A 12,909-nucleotide genomic window follows, 5' to 3' on the forward strand; every position below is an offset into this window, starting at 1 on the left:
CTCTGAGCTTATTTTTAACTCTGACTGCTTTCTTTCCCATCCCTATTCGCTGTCTTCCTGACCAGCAGGAGATGGTGCTCCTCTTGTGCTCTCAGGGTTTTATGGATATACTCTTCACCTTTAACATGCTGTGTTGCAGTAGCCTATAATTAGGCTGTCACAGTTGGCAAACTCCTTGAATCTTGGGATTGTATGTTTTATTTACTTTCTCTAGCTTCGATCACAGGGTTTTGCATGAAATAAGGACTCATTAATTATGTTTTAAGAGCCAGAATTTTGGAATAAACCCAGAGGGAGGGAATAAAATTTAATTCTCTGCTGGTCTCTAAGGACCCAGATACCCATTACTTGTGGGGATACTTGTCCAGGAGGAGTGATGAGATTCTGGACTATTGATCCTCTTACTGCAGAGAGCTTGAATGTTTGGACATAGGGATCAGCCATTTTATATAAAAAATATCCTTCTAACCAGAGAGAATGAAGTTGGAAATTCAGTTTTAAATGGCATACAGCAGTTTCTTTAAATCATTCTTTATATAGGCAACCAAGGAAATGTCTTCACTTTTATGAATGGTGAAATTGAAATACCATGATAGATTGTTTTATTGAAAGGGAGCGTGGGCCAAGTTCCACTGCTGACTGCATTTAATCTTGACAGTCATTTAACCTCTTTGATCCATGGTTTTTCTTCCTTAGAGATAAAAAAAAAATGGACTCAATGAACTCTAAGATTCCTTCTGACTTTATTTGATGTTTTTTATGGTTTAAAAGAACAAAAAAGAAATGTTGGTTTGGCTTTAATCACTTAGAAAGATCAAAATGGGTTGTCCACCATCAGGTAGAAGCAAAGGCCAATAGGGATTTCCTCTTCACTCACTCATTCTTTGACTTAATATAGATAATCAGCACATATGTTTTGTTAGCTAGTGAAATAATTATATATTTTAATTTTTGTTGTCTGAGTAATTACAAATATAACAGTTGATCTGAATGTAGATTTCTATGCAATTGTAAGTAGTACTCTTCATCCAGTAACATGTTGCAGAGCTTCAGTACACTATCAACACCAAGATATTGACTGATATAATCAAGATACAGAGTATTTCTGTCTCAAGAATCACTCATTTCACACCGAGGTTCCTCCTCCATCCCTCAGCCCTGGCAAACCTAATATGTTTTATACTTATACAATTTTTAGTTTCAAAAATACTATATGGCATCGTGTGATGTGTAAATTTTGGGATTTACTTTTTCATGTAATATAATTTTCTGGAGATCCATTCAGGTTGTTGCATGTATTGGTAATTTATTCATATTTTGCTAAGTAATATTTTATGGTATGAATGTGCCATACATTTTTAAAAGCATTCAGCCATGGAATGATATGTGGATCGTTTCCAGTTTTTGGCTGTTACAAATGAAAGCTGTTGTAAACATTTGTGTTTAGGTTTTTGTGTGACCATCTTTGACATACATATCCAGGAGAGCAATTACTGTCATATGGTAATTGGGGATTTAGTAGTGCTTTTTTTTTGAGATGGCTTTTCTTTATTTTTTTCCCCCTCCCTTTCTTTCCTGTTTCTACTATTGTTGTGACAACCAGGGGTTGCACATATTTCATTTTGATGCTTTGACACTTGCTTGCCAGGATCACACTAATTTTGTTGTGGTACTCATGCATGTTTTAGTTTTTGTGCTACCAAGAAAGTTGCAGTTTTCACACACATGCTCACCTGGGATTGCACTCTTAGCTGCAGTGCTTGCACATATTTTTTAATTGCATTGACTCACAGGACTTGGACTTTAATTCCAATGCTTAAATACATCTGGTTCTGTGGTATAGTTTGCACTAGGTTCGTATGTGTGGCACTGCTGTCAAGCTCATGACCTCATATTTGCAAGGTAGATACTTTCAGTTACTGATCTATCCTCTGGGCCCTTATGCATTTGCTCTTTGTAAGAGAATCTTTTCTTCTCTTGCCTAGCTGAAATCACTATTTTTTCCTAGGAAGTTTGTATACATATGTGTTCCTTGGGATTTTCTATGTAATCATGTCATCTGCCAATAGAGACATTTTATTTCACACACACACACATATAAGTATATATACACACATACATGCACACACACTTTTATGGGGTGTATGGGAGAAGTGTCTTTATGAGATTCTTGGGGAACAGGGCTGGCAGGTCAATGTAAGGATTTGAAGATATGGTACTTCTTGGGCTTGATGGTACCAGGAATTACCCAAGCCACTACTGTAGTGCTTCGAGCTCTTCAAGACTGTTCCTGGTGATGCTCAAAGGACCATGTGGTACTGGGAATCAAACTAGGATTGACTGCACGAAAGCATCCAATGTGCCTTGCCATGTGCCTTAACCCCAGTACCTCTCTAGCCCTATCATCTTTTCCAATTTGTGTGTCTTCTTTTTCCTTTTTTTAAAAACCATAATGATAGCGCTTCTGGCACTATTTTTAGTCATGAGTGGTCAAATTGAACATTTTTGCCTTGTTCCTAGTATGTGGGTGAAAAATTTCCATTTGGTGTAGTGTTATACAATCTTTGGGTTTTTGTAGATTCTTTTTCAAGTTTAGGGTTTTCATTTAATTCTATTTTCAAGTGTTTAAATCTAATATAATGTTGAATTACAAGATTAAAAATACTTTTGCAATGATCAACATGATCACGTGATTTTTCTTTATTTTGTTAATGTGTATTACATTGATTTTTTTTCAAATATAATACAATTCCTGCATCCCTGGAAGAAACCCATTTTGTCATGGTATATATAATTCTTTTAAATATATTCTGAATTCTATTTGAAAACTTTAAAAATAGTTTTCCTTTGAATTAACAAGGGAATATGTCTCAGTTTTTTTTCTTTTTTTGTATTGCCAAAATGATAGCAAGATGAGCGGTTGTGGTATCAATATAGTGCTAGCTTAATTAAATGAATTAGAAAATTTCTTTTTTCCTCTCCTTTAAAAAGGATTGTGTATAGTTGTTGATAATTCTCAAACATTTGTAGAATATTTTTGGTGAAAACATCCAGGACTAGAGATTTCTTTTTTAATTAAAAACTTCAGTTTCTTTTGTATAGGGATATTCAAATTAGATTTTTATGGATTGAGTGGAAGTAGTTGTGCTTTGTGTGCAGTTTACCTTTTCTTTGTTTTTTTTGCGGCCACACCCGGTGATACTTGGGGGTTACTCCTGCTTCTGCACTCAGTAATTACTCCTGGCAGTGCTTGGGGTACCATATGTGATAAAACCAGGGATAAAACCCAGTTGGGTTGTGTGCACTATAGCAAATGCCCTACCTGCGTACTACTTCTCTTGCCCTGGAATTTGTTTACCTTAAGTTGCTAAACTTATATGTATAGAATTTCTTAGAGTATTCCTTTAAGTTCTTGGTGCCTGTAGGATCTGTAATGATATCTTTTGGTTTAGTTTGTTATTGTAGTTCGCATCTTCTCAATTTTTATTGCCAGCCTTGCCTGAGGTTGTAAGAATATTGATCTTTTCCAAGAATAAGCTCTATCCCCCAACATTGATTTTCTGCATTGTTTTCTGTCCAAGTTCATTAACTTTTGCTTTTACTTTATTATTCCTTTTTTTTCCTCACTCGCCTGAGCTATATTTTGCTCTTAATTTTCTAGATTCTTGAGGTAGTAAATGATTTGAGGTGATTGGTTGATTTTCATCCATTTTAAAAAAATTTCCTTGGGACTTTTCTTTGGTCCTTAGATTATCTAGAAGTGCATTACCTAGTTTCTAAAATTTGGGAGACTTTCTTCATTATCTATTTTTTAATTTGTAGTTTCATACCATTGTGGCCAGAGTTCAGGTTTCATTTAGCACTATTCTAAAGCTGATATAAAGGCTAATACTGAAAAAAAAAAAGATGTTACTTGAGATCTTGTTTTCATCATATATTGATTCATTTGATGTTGCATTTTCTAAGACTCTATTGACAATATTAAGTGAGAACTTACAGTCTCCTGGAGTAATTAACTTAATAACTTGCATGGATTCTAGAAACTTTACCTCTCTTCAGATTTCTTTATTCTCTTTTGTCCACAATATAGTAGAATGTTTATAATATTATTGTAATAAGTAGTTACTCTATATAATTTAGGATTATAACAGCCAATGTTGTAATCATTGCTTCCACCAACAATATTTTGACAGAGGAGGAAAGCTTGTTGTATTTAGCAAACATTTTTCTTACTGTGTTCTTTCATCTATGATTTCCCAATATTTTTTTCTTATTTCTTTTCTGCTCAGGGAATTTCTTCTGTTTAGGGTTGGTCTACTGTAAAAAATTATCTTAGTTTCCTTTCATCTGAGATTGCCTGGATTTCCTCTCATTCCTGAATGAACATTTCAGGCCCTGTGTTTTGAGTTTTGGGATCTTGATTTTTTCCTTTAGGTCCTGAAAAAAATATTCTGACTTCCAAAGATTCTTATGTAAATTTTAGTATAAATTTGAGTAGTTCCTTTTTTTTTTCCTTTTTGAGTCACATCCAGCAGTGCACAGGGTTTACACCTGATTCATGCACTCAGGAACTACTACTGGCAGTGCTCAGGGGACCATATGGGATGCGGGGAACCGAACCCAGTTCAATCCCTGGCACTCTATATACCCCCTCACTCTCCTCCTTCCCCTAGCAGTACCTCTAGAAGTAAGCCCTGAGCACCGTTAGGTGTGGCCCCCAAACAACTAAAAAATCTACAAAAGCATAGAGTATTGTATAATTCTGAGAAAGACAAGAATAAATGCAAAAGAGAGTCGGGGTTTGTATATGAGTCAATATAGAGGGTAGGTTGAAGATACAGAATTGGTCATATTGAGGAGAGCTTTAGTAGCTATGTAATGCTAAGTGAGTTTTACCTTCTGAAAGCAATGGAGAAATTTCATTAAACTATATGTTTAATTTTTTTCTTTAACAGTTTTTTAAAAAAAGAATGACGTTATTATATTTATATCTGTCCATATGTATTCTTTAATAGACTTTTGCATGTGCAGATGTAAGACTTGCCATTTGCTCTCATCTCTCTTTTACCTCTACCTTTCCTATATGATCATCTGTGACTAGAAATGGAAGAGAGAAATACCCACTTAAAAATCTAAAGTTACTAGATAGAAATGTGTAAATGTAACAGATGCACAAGTGCAGCTTAGAATGAAGCTATTGTTTCAAGTCTGTTCTCACAGATAGTTCCATTTTCACTAGTTGTGAGAGTGAGTTTAAGTGCTTAAATACAGTAGAATCAAGCTCATCCCTCACAATCCCTTCACCCTTTATCTCAGCTTGCTTATTAACTTATTAACTTTATTGCTTATAGCTACTAGCCAAATTGTACATTGATGTAACTATATTAATTACATTTTTTCTCAAGAAAAGGGAATGTATGATTTTACCTTTTATCTTAAAAGAGATAAAATATTATTTATGATTCAGAGCATTAATTTTTTGTTTTCTCCTAATCATCTATATTTAGAGTTACTCTCTTGCCTTCTATATCTTCAGGAACATCCTATTAGTATACCTTCAGGTATATCCTATTAGTACCTAGAAATTCTGTCTCTTCTCTGTGAAAATATATATTCAAACCTTATGGTATCTTAATGTATTGGTATATTTTTAAAAATCTTATATACAATAACACTTTATTTTTATGCTGTCTAAATCTTTTATTTAAAGACATCTGGTATGTTTGGCTCAGCGGACAAAATATGACAGTGCTGAAATGTAGTATTAGCAATTCTTATGACTTCTTACATATTTTAAGATGTTTATGGCAGAAATTACATACTTTGGTTGATGGAGTAGCAAACTAAGAAAAATTTATCACTGGTATGTAATTGCTTACGTATTTGTGACCTTGAGACAAACAATAGCTTTTTTATGATTCTGATTTTTAACCATGATTTTATAGTTATGGAATAAGAAAAAATTACTCTAATATCAGCAAATTAGCACTGTTGAGACTTAAAATGAGTCTTTTTTGTTAAGTAGTGTAATACAATGTTACTGATAGTTTTAGGAAGTGGCTCCCTTGAGTTTAGTTTCTTTGTAATGATTAAAATATGCCTTTTTATCTGGCCAGTAAGATTCTGATTTGAACAGTTACATGAGTTATAAACAAAAAATAATATTGAGCTGTGCTTTTATTTTTTATTGAATTCTTTATATATTATGAGTTATTTATATATTAAAATGTTTTTGATATTAAAACAGAATTAGTATTAAATTGGAAAATTGTTACAGTATTTTAATTGTACCGAATTAAAACTTGCAGTTTTAATTCAGAGATATTGATTAACTAAAGACCATGACTGCAATGAATCCACAGTAATATGTGTTGATTGTATTCAAGATGTATAAACACTGGTTCAGAGTCTGGCATTTCTGCTTGTGTGTACTGTCCTCTGCTGGATGGAAAAGTCTTAGTTCAAATGAGCAGGAACTTACTGCCTTCCTTGTGATTTGTTTTACCTTAACTAGATAAATTTTTGTGTTACTTTGGCTCAGGACAAGGTGAAGAAACTTACACTTATAAGCCAGTTTCCCTAGATATGAGTGATTGTGGGAAGTTCTTATATTTGCGAATAAACAATTTCATTGCAGATTTTTACTTTTTGGGAAGTTCACTTATACTAAATTTAATATTTTTGTGTTCTTGGGATAGATGCCAATAGTGAAATTTCAGGGTCAAATGGTGGAAGCTCTATTATTATTATTTTTGGGATATTTCCAAACTGTTTTCCAGAGACTGATCCAAGAAATAGACTCATTAGCATGGAGTGAGAATCCTCCTCACCCCTGCTTTTTCCCCCCCCCCCCACATCCTTGCCAAAAATTATCGTTGTCAGACTTTCTTGATATAGACCATTCTAGCTGGTGTGCAGTGATACCTTAATGCCATATTGATTTGCATTTATCTGAGAATTGGTGTTGAGAAAGTTATTTATTATTATTATTTTCTTAAATTTTATTAGTGAAACACCATGAGGTACAGTTGTAGACTTACAAATTTTTGTGCTTGGGTTTCAATTATACAATGATCGAGTACCCATCCCTCCACCAGTCCCATTTTCCACCACCACTGATCCCAGTATCCCTCCCACCCCCCATTTTCCCCACCCCACCCTGCCTCTGTGGCAGGGCATTCCCTTTTGTTCTCTCTCTCCTTTTGGGTGCTGTGGTTTGCAAAAGAGGCATTGAGTGGCAATCATGTTTGGTCTATAGTCTACTTTCAGCATGCATCTCCCATCCTGGGAGGATCCTCCCAACACCCTTTATTTGGTGCTCCCTTCTCTATCTGAGCTGTCTTTTCCCCTAGCATATGCGGCAAGCCTCCAAGCCATGGAGTGAACCTCCTGGTACTTATTTCGGTTAATCTTGGGTGTTAGTCTCCTATTTTTGTACTCTATATTCCCCAGATGAATGCAATCTTTCTATGTCTGTCCCTCTCTTTCTGACTCAGTTCGCTTAGCATGATACTTTCTATGTAGTACCACTTGTATGTAAATTTCATGATTTCATCTTTTCTAACAGCTACATAGTACTCCATTGTGTAGATGTACCAAAGCGAGAAACTTATTTTTTATATTTCTTTTGGCCATCATTATGTCAACAGTAATTCAAATGGACATATGCACACCTATGTTCATTGTAGTGTTATTTACAATAGCCAAGATCTGGAAACAACTCAAATGGCCAATAGCAGTTGAGAAGATAAAGATATTATGGTAAACATACACAATGGAATACTACTCAATCATGAGAAAAGATGAAAGCTTACAGTTTGCTGTAACATGGATGGAACAGGAGTAAGTATAGTAAGTGAAGTAGGTCAGGAAGAAACAAACATCATATGATATCACTCATTTGTTGTATTATAAAGAAACAAAGCAAAAGATTAGCTAATCCCCAATGAGGGATCTTGGCACTCTGATGGTGGGTCTATGTAGCAGCAGCAGCAGCAGCAGCATGCATATCAAACACTAATATTGTACTATTGTAAAAAAATTATTCTGGCATATTTGTATTTATGTAATCTTTTATTGAAGACAAAGATTCAGACAAACCAGGAACTTGACAGTACATGATAGAAAATTCTGAGGTAGCTGACATTGTATTGCTTGTGCATTTCTTTTTTTCAGACTGGAATTATTTTAAAATGGTGTGTGCTTAGTGGAGGTATGAGAAGAGGAATACTGGATTTTGATTTTGTTCATAATTCACATACCAGATATATTTTGCTTTCCTAAAAAAGTTGTACTATCTTTACTCCTTCTCTAAATCTGTTGCCTTTCTAAGCATGATACCAAAGGCAAATATCCTGAAGAAGAGAGTGATAGTTTTTACTACAAAAACTTGAATCTTCTGTCTGCCAAAATTCACTATAAACAAGGATGAAAAGCAGCTGACAACTGGGAACAATGGGTGGAACGCATATGGTGAACAAAGGGTAAAAATCCTCCTTTGAAGAGCTCCCAAAATAGAAATAAACACCTAGAATTGTCAGGCCATCATTCCATCTGGAGAGATAGGCACTCTTATTATCTGTACTTTATAAATTAAAAATTAAGATTTGGAGAGGTCGCATAGTTAATGAAGGGTTAAAACAGAAAATCTGGGTGGTCTGATCTAAGAATCTATATGTTCTTAGTTTTGTTTTATTTTGGTGCTATACTCAATAGCGCCCAGGGTTTACTCCTAGCTCTGGAGGTGCTCAGGGGACCAACTACAGTGCCAGAAATCAAACATTGGTCAGCTATATGCAAGGCAAGCAGCTAAACCCCTGTACTGTTTCTTTTTCTGTTAATTTTGTTTTGTTTTTTGGGGCCCATAGCCTATGTTTTTTTTTTAACCACAAAACGCTTTATTACTATTATTATTTTTAGAGTGAGGTGTTGTGATTTACAGTTATTCATGATTGAGTTTTGGGCTCAATATTCCAACACAAATCCTTTCACTAGTATCCCCTTGCTTTCATCAAAATCCCGTTTTCTTCTCACCCCCATCTTGCCCCTATGGCAGGCCATTGTTTTCTCCTTTTGACACTGATGTTTCAATATTGTTACTGATACGGTTTCATGCAGATGAATTCACCACCTTTCAACACCACCTCTCCCTCCAGATCGGCCAGTTCCATCCGTCATCCTCTTAATGTTCCCCTCCTCCCCGCCCCTCTGGTAGAGTTTAAATCCAGAGGAAATGTTTTTAAATCTCTAGGACAGATTTGGTTGTTTGATTTGCTGCAATTCTACTGTTTGAACACTGAGCGGCACTAAAGCCTTGATCACAGATAAACTACAATAGATTCAAGAGGTAAGATTAGGGGTCTGCAGATGGCTTTGAGGGAGTGCAGAAACATCAGTAAAAGGTGCTTTGAGCCAAAAACAAATAGAAAAGTTAATTTGATGACACATTACTCTTGGGAACTTAAAATTTAACCAAATTCAATCTTTTGCAGATTATTTTCAGACAGGAACTGAATTTCTGTTATAGCAGTGATACTTTTTTTTTTATTAGTGAAACACCATGAGGTACAGTTGTAGATTTACAATTTTTTGTGCTTGGGTTTCGATTATTTAATGATCAGATACCCATCCCTCCACCAGTGCCCATTTTCCACCACCATGGATAATATCCCTCCCACCACCATCCTCCCCATCCCCCCCCCCCCCCGCCCCGCCTTGTGTTCTTTCTCTCCTTTTGGGTGTTGTGATGACCAGTGATACTTAACCTCACTATAATCTAGTCTTGAATATTTTCCCCTTTCTTTGCAGATAGGCAGTAATCTATATCTAAAAGTTTTTTAGAGTGAATTCATATATGTGTTGTTAATATCCATATATATGTTGTTTTATGTGCATCCACAACTGACAAACATGGTTTCAGGACATCAGTATCTCCATCCTCCGCTAATTTTAATTTAGGCACTGTGATTTATAGTACTGCTGGTAATGGAGTTTTGGAAAATTCTTCATCAGTGTCAGCATCATTCTTCCATCACTGTTCCACAGTATGTTCCCATGGCTCTGTCCCACGCCCTTGGCAAAATCATTTTAAGAAGCTAATTTAACTATTAAGAGTTTGGGTCCCTTCCTTCCTTCCTTCCTTCCTTCCTTCCTTCCTTCCTTCCTTCCTTCCTTCCTTCCTTCCCTCCCTCCCTCCCTTCCTTCCTTCTTTCCTTCCTCCCTTCCTTTCTCCCTCCCTCCCTCCCTCCCTCCCTCCCTCCCTCCCATCCTTCCTTCCTTCCTTCCTTCCTTCCTTCCTTCCTTCCTTCCTTCCTTCCTTCCTTCTTTCCTTCCTTCTTTCCTTCCTTCCTCCCTTCCTTTCTCCCTTCCTTCTTCCTCCCTTCCTTTCTCCCTTCCTTCCTTCCTTCCTTCCTTCCTTCCTTCCTTCCTTCCTTCCTTCCTTTCTTCCTTCCCTTTCTCCCCATTTCCTCCCTCCCTTCCTTCCCTCTGTCCCTGCCCCCTTCCTCCCTCCCTCCCTTCTGCCTTCCCTCTGTCCCTTCTTCCTTCCCTTTCATTCTCTCTCCCATACTTGACTGTGTGTTCTCAGCCCTTAAAGATGAAATCAGAATTTTCATGGGAATTTCATTGACTCTGTATCTTTTTTTCATTTCATTTTTTCATCATCCTGTTAATCGTCGATTGCCTCGAGCAGGCCCCAGTAACGTCTCTTTCATCCTAGCTTATATTCACGGCTCTTTAGGAGAATGAGACCCATCATTGTTACTGGTATTTGGCATATTTGGTATGCCACGGGGAGTTTGCCAGACTCTGCCCTGTGGGCAGGCTACATTCGATAGCCTGCAAGTTTGTCCAAAGTAGGAATGAGATAATAAGATGTAATAAAAAAAAAAGTTCTGATAAGATGTCGCGCGCCACGAATGCGGCCGCGCGGTTCCGGGATCTAGATTTTATAGTCTTTGAGTCTTGGCCGCTGATGGGATTACACGGCGCCAGGGGGCCAGGTGGTGGGTGTGACCCCCGCCTGCTGGAATTTGGAGGATCTGGATGGAAGATGCTCGACTCCAATCCGAGTAGGCTTGGAGGTCTCGGCCCTGGAACCCGCGTGGCTTTGTCCCTCTGCCAGTACCTTCATGTGTGCGGAGAGTGGTGTCAGCATGGTGGTGGCTGGTCCTGGAGGTCTTCGGCTGCCGGAGCCCCGGTCGGGGAGGGGAGGAAAGCTCAACCCGCTCCCCTCCAAGGGGTCCCGGCGAGGGACACCCAGGCGCGGGGGCAAAAGACTGCAGTGTTCTCGTCCGGGATCTGGATTTTATAGTCTCTGAGTCTTGGCTGCTGATGGGATTACACGGCGCCAGGGGGACAGGTGGTGGGTGTGACCCCCGCCTGCTGGAATTTGGAGGATCTGGATGGAAGATGCTCGACTCCAATCCGAGTAGGCTTGGAGGCCTCGGCCCCGGAACCCACGTGGCTTTGTCCCTCTGCCAGTACCTTCATGTGTGCGGAGAGTGGTCTCAGCATGGTGGTGGCTGTATCTGACAATGTTAATTCTTTTATATCCTCCTTCAATTTACTGGATATTTGTCTGACTGTTTCATTGAGTTGATTGAACATCTTCATGACTTCATATCTGAATTCTTTGTCAGAGATGTCCCTTAGGTGAGCAGCACCTACAGAGGCTTCTGTACTCTTTTCATCGACCTCCCCTTGTGGTGGGGATTTACGTTGTTTCTTCAAGTTGGAGTGTAAGTGTGAGGACTAGATTCCTTGGTGTGACTAAACTACCTGCGGCGCGTTAGTGTTGGCCCGCTGAAAAATAGGCCATGCCCACTTCTACAGAAGCCATGGTCCACTTCCAATGCGGCCACACTCCCACAGGAACCTGGTGTGTGTGGAGGGGAGTAAAGACTGGGTGGGGCAAAAGACCAGCTCAGCTTGGGGGATGGAGAGGAAGAGGCAGAGGCTCAGAGTTGCTTTGTCTCCCAAGGTCCAAGAGGACGCCTGGGGGATTTGCAGGGAGAAATCCAAGTCCCGGGTTCGAGAAGCGGTGGATAAACTGACCTGGATGGAGGGGGGAGAAGACCAGCTCAGCTTGGGGGATGGAGAGGAAGAGCTGACAATGTTAATTCTTTTAATCCATGAGCATGGAATTTTTTTTTGATCATGGTAGCTCCAAATTGGAAATAATTCCTATATTTTTAAAATTTTTTAAAAAATTGTTTTATTTTATTTATTTTTTTTAATTAGTGAAACACCATGAGGTACAGTTGTAGACTTACAAATTTTTGTGCTTGGGTTTCAGTTATACCACCAGTGCCCATTCCAGTATCCTTCCCACCCCCCCCCCCCCTTCCCCCCATCCCACCCTGCCTCTGTGGCAGGGCACTCCCTTTTGTTCTCTCTCTCCTTTTGGGTGTTGTGGTTTGCAAAGGAGGATTGGGTGGCACTAAAAATATGGAACGCTTCACGGATTTGCGTGTTATCCTTGCGCAGGGGCCATGCTAATCTTCTCTGTATCATTCCAATTTTAGTATATTTGCTGCCGAAGCGAGCACTGTTTGTTTGTTTTTGGGGTCACATTCAGCAATGTTTGGGAGTTACTCCTGGATCTGCACTCAAGAATTACTCCTGGTAGTCCTAGGGGACCATATGTAGGGTGATGGGATTGAAACTGGGTTGGCCTCTTGCAATACAAGCATGTACCCTCTGGACTATCTCTCAACTCTGAGCAAGGAATGTTTTTCCATTCCCTGGAGTTATCTTTTACTTTGTTCAATAGTGATTTACAGTTTTTATTTATTTATTTTTAAAATTCACTTTTATTAAAGCACTTTGTAAAGTGACTTACAAAGTTGTTCATAACACAGTTATTTCAGTGTTATAATAGTGTTCCAGCACCACCAGTGTAATCTTCCC

At 38.2% G+C, this 12,909-nt stretch overlaps 1 non-coding gene across 1 annotated transcript; it reads right to left on the bottom strand.

Annotated features, from left to right (window-relative positions):
* Positions 1–12,441: 12,441 nt before the first annotated feature.
* LOC130019873 (U6 spliceosomal RNA) lies at positions 12,442–12,548 on the bottom strand. Its single transcript, XR_008791928.1, has one exon. It is a non-coding gene; the product is annotated as a U6 spliceosomal RNA (small nuclear RNA).
* Positions 12,549–12,909: the final 361 nt, after the last annotated feature.

Source organism: Sorex fumeus, unplaced genomic scaffold, assembly GCF_029834395.1.
Source record: "Sorex fumeus unplaced genomic scaffold, SorFum_2.1 ptg000009l, whole genome shotgun sequence".
In the NCBI taxonomy this organism is placed as follows: Eukaryota; Metazoa; Chordata; class Mammalia; order Eulipotyphla; family Soricidae; genus Sorex; species Sorex fumeus.